Genomic DNA, 4,781 nt, shown 5'->3' with positions numbered 1-4,781 from the left:
TGACTCAGTTAATCTACACATACATACTACATACATACTACTGTACACATACACATACACACTACTGTACATGAGATTTCTGAGTACAGCAGGCCAGGTGTATGTATACATGTATATTGATGTGTACATCAACACAACATTTGGCTTGCACTGCTCCATTGTGTTTTTTTAAGCAGCAGTCTATTACCATATATGTATGACACAGTGAGTTTCTGCACACTGCTTTTTTTAAAGCACCGCCACAAGTGGGCAGTATACATTGGGGTGCAAAAAGCTTTAAAAAGTGTGGTCTTCATGGACAATGAACACATACTAAATTTGCAATTCAGCATATTAGCTTGTGCATACATCACACAGTACTGTGTTGGAGCCACCAAATCAAAGGCTAAATATATAGCACATTTCATACACAAAATGTAGCACAAAATGCTTTACCACAACAACCAAAAAGAAAAGAAAAGAAGTAGACAATTAAAGTCCCTAAACACCAACACACAGTTGATTTCACTTATGCTGACTGATTGGACCTCTTCTCCGGACTATGCGGGTACATTATTGACATCTCTCTCAGCCTTCTGTTGGTTTTATTGCACCTGTTAGGGCAGGACAACCTAAACCATAGGCATTTTTCATGAAATACATTTGAACATGTCACAGGTGTAAATAATAAAATAAGTGATGGCTGTTTCAGTTTCAGGGTCCCGCCTTCTGGGTCACAGTCACGGTTAACTGGAACACTTGAAGGAGTAATTAATGTGGTACTGTTTTTTTCATGAAACTCGAACTGTTACCAAATTGCATCCATAAATTATAATCAATCTGAACAGGAAAAGGCTACACAAAGAGACTTTGTGTTCATTTTTCAATGTTGTTTTTTTGGTTGCCACCTAGTCATGGGTTTTTCTGAAAGGTTTCACTGTAAATTTGAACAATTGGGTTTACCGGTTGTAGCATCACATTCAAAAATTCAGTCATTTGTCATTCACACCTAAATACATTTAATTTGTTGACTTTTCTCGTCTCGTCATCACTTGGCTTATGAATTTAAGTCCAAGGAAACCAATCATTTAAACTGCACAAGCCAAGGTTGACCGCTTCAAATATGTGGAGGAGACATTCCCTCAGTCCCTACACCCCTTTAATATAAACTTTAACGTCATGCTATCTTATTGGCTTCTTATTTTCTGAGGTATTTGAGCACCATCCTCATCCTCTTCCATTTTTCAACATCCAGTACAGAGATTACATCCACTGTGATAAACGAAGGCTCCGGTTTTACTGAAGGTTTGCGCTGCTCTTTAGATGACATCCCTCGCAGCATCCAGTGATTCATCATAAACCTCCTCTCTTAGTCATTACTCAATCATCCTTGACCTCATTTGATGCAGTTGCCACAGTAATTCATTCTTAATGACAGCATTGCAGCAGCCATCCACATCCACTACACCCATACAGCAAGAACTAGATTTCACATGTAGGCTAAAAATGTGAACACAAAACAGAATACTACTTTTTTATTTTCAAATGAAATCTGCTCTCTCGTACTGTAGCTGACATTCATAGTTTTATGAATTACCATGCACCAACAGATGTATGGGTGACAAAATAAAAGAATTCTCATTTAACCTTTCTTTAACTTGTCGTCTTTCTGTATAGTGTGCGCACTGAACCGCTTTATTGTTTTAATGAGTAATGCCATAAGAGTAGTAGAGTATAGTTACTTAATCTATATAGCATGCAGAATGGTACATTGTCATGATGTCATTGTTTTTTATATGAAACAATATAGTTTTATATTAATTATTTTTGGAAGTTTAAACCTTTGTTTATTATTCTGTTTGGTCTAAAAACAACAACCTGATGATCTTAATTTTGCATATTTGGACTTGACTTGCTTGCATTTTTGAAGGGGAACTCCACCGGATTTACACACTCTTCTGTGGCTCACACTTTGGAAAGCTTCCAATGTACAGTATGAAAATAATTTGAGAACAGAAATCCTGCCTAACAAACTGAGGATGTGGGGTTTGAAATAAGTGGCAAGAGTCCAGTGAAAGACACTATTGAGTTGCATTCTGGGAAATGTGCGCTCCATCGTTTTTGGATCTTGACCCACACTAGGGACTAAAAATCAACATTTCTCTGACCTTGATTTGAATCTAGCTCTCACAAATCCCTCACCCCAAAATGAGTCAACCACATAGGCACCAGAGATAAGGTTTTCTGTAAGAAGAAAAAAATAATACACTTTACTGTGAAATCCCAATAGCTAATGTTGTTGACTACATTTACTTGATGTATATCAAAATACATAAACAGTTTAAGTAATTTGTTAACTGACAATAATTTAAACATCCAATTTGTTCTCTCTTGTGCACCTACAGTATTTGAATAAAAGCTGGCGCAATGGGTAATGTTTTTTACATCATAAAAAAACCCCAAACAATATAATGATTTTGATTAAACCATGTTTTATTATTCCTAATATTAGATGTAGATACACAAGTCAACAAACATTACTTTCGATTTGTAATGAAAATGCTCCACAGCACACTGACATCGTGTGGAAGGGTCTGGTATCACAGACACGTACCTGAAAATGGACAGCAGTTATAACTTTTGCAATAAGTTGCATTAGTAACAGCAGTAGTAATAGTAACAACAGTAGCAATAATGATAATAATAGCAATTAATAATAGTAGTGGTATTAACAACTCTGAATTACAGAGGAAGGAACAGACATTCGTCAAAGGTAATGATAAAAGAAGGTAAGAGGACAGGCTTATCAAAAGCTGCAAGACAGACCACTGGATGAAAAAATACAAGCTCCCACTAGACAGCAAATGTCCTGCCTTCTTCTACAAAAAAAGGAAGCTTGAACCAGTCTGTTTTCAACCATATCTAATACTTAACAAGTAAAAGTTGTTGTTTTTCTTCATTAAGTACTCCATTGTTACAAGTACTCTCATAACCAAAAACTCATCTCTTTGACATCAATAAAACATTACTTCCCATGTTCTGGTCAAAGCTCACCAGTAGCACTATGCTATATTTCAAAAGATGCCATATGCAACATCGAATCACAGCCAGCTGAGAACATTTCTACAAAACTGGATTGCCAGGGTCCTTCTGCATTAAATATACAGTATAGCATTAATGTGTGAGCATGTGTGAAAGAGAGAGCTTGTGTTCACTATGTCAAGTATGAGAAATATTTTTGCTTCACATGACCAATTTGGCCAAACTAATCTGAGTCATTCACATTCAAATGAGCCGATAAGAAAATACACTGTGTGACCTTGAAACTCGAAGTCCCTAACATCAACTGGGGGCTGTGTCTGATTTCCAGAGCAGAGAAAAAGGTTGCAATAGTCACTAAAAACAGCTCCTCCGCTGGGGAAGAATGACTCCTCCGTTCGAAATTGTGCACAATTAACGCTAACTGCGTTGGCTCACTTATGTATGCAATGACCTTACTGACTCGGTTCCCAGATTGTAGCTTAGTTTGAGACTACTTAAACTAGGAGCTGCGTCTCACAAACACACAATACAAAATCCCACTGACAGAGACAAGGCAGTCAGTTTGATAAAGTTTGGACCAGGTACTGTCAACTGTTCAACGGTCTCAAAGTAGATGTTGAAATCTTTCTCTTCTCTGGCTTGGAGAGTATTTGATTTGAGCGATAGATCAACTGGTTCCACATTCATTTGGGACTGGAAAATAAGGCCAACCTGTTTAAACTGCAGCCAGTTTACTTCCAGCTGTTTGGTGTGACATTCCTGTGGACTATTCAGCTCTCCAAGGCATGGTATACACATCCAGGCAATTACCAGCTTCAAAGAGTTGCTTTCAAGGTGTAATAAATTAAAAATATTTGATTACTTCCAACCTACTGAAAATAATCCATGAAACTCTTAAATTCAGATTTGTTATCCAATAACTTCCTTTTGCATTTTGGCAGTTAGAAAAGGCAAATTAAAACTTGGACTGATTTTAATAACAGTTAACTCATTTAAATATAATTGCACTACTGCCTACAGTCTCGCAATTACTGTAAATGCCTTTATCATTTCAAACATGTACCATATTTGAGGAAACCAATAACACGTTTTACATTAACTATATTTGATTGCCATTCTCTGGTTTTGGATTACTGAAAATGCCAATTACATATAATTAGTTGCACTTCAACCCTGATAATGAAGTGATCTCATGTTTTTCAGAGTACATCAACACAGGAGAATAGATGGCGAGGATGACACACATACAAGTATAAACTTACATGACTTCATGCCACATATGCACGAGCACAAAGCTCGTCTAAGAGACAATTTAGGATTTTTCCCCTCTCTGCTACTGCTAGCGAGCAGAGCGTCCCATGGTAACTGTAATTCATATTGTACCTGCATATATAATCCCCTGACATACATTAGATCATTGCCACAGGGCACATTTTAAACATTCTCATCTTTGTACTACAAAAGCTTCCTTTAAGACTGTTTGAATGGAGGGTGGGTTTGTAAAAAGGGATTCAGTGTATCTGTAGTAAGTTCAAGTACAGTAAGGCTCAGTACACCTCTCTCTTTCAGGTAGCACATAAAGCGCATTCTTCACGGCCTATCCAATATCACTTCCACACCCCTCATTTCACCTAATGAGACCTGTCAGCTGTCCATCTGTCCTGCTCGCATCCCTGCGGTCTGCCACAGAAAATGGGCTTCAGCTTTTTATCTACAAACTGCCCCCATGCCTTCATACCAGTAGCGAGAGAGAGAGAGAG

General features: G+C 37.5%; 1 protein-coding gene across 5 annotated transcripts in view; it reads right to left on the bottom strand.

The window, feature by feature from the left end:
* Positions 1–2,451: 2,451 nt before the first annotated feature.
* Positions 2,452–4,781, bottom strand: part of sptbn2 (spectrin, beta, non-erythrocytic 2) — a 52,130-nt gene continuing 49,800 nt past the window's right edge. For all 5 annotated transcript variants that reach the window (XM_032532754.1, XM_032532755.1, XM_032532757.1 and 2 more), the window contains one exon: positions 2,452–4,781. This exon is cut by the window's right edge and continues 1,427 nt beyond it. The gene's annotated coding sequence lies outside the window, so the exon portion shown is untranslated.

The sequence above is a fragment of the Etheostoma spectabile genome, chromosome 13 (assembly GCF_008692095.1).
Source record: "Etheostoma spectabile isolate EspeVRDwgs_2016 chromosome 13, UIUC_Espe_1.0, whole genome shotgun sequence".
In the NCBI taxonomy this organism is placed as follows: Eukaryota; Metazoa; Chordata; class Actinopteri; order Perciformes; family Percidae; genus Etheostoma; species Etheostoma spectabile.
The sequence above is the reverse complement of the archived record's forward strand: the minus strand, read 5'-3'. Positions and strand labels throughout refer to the sequence as shown.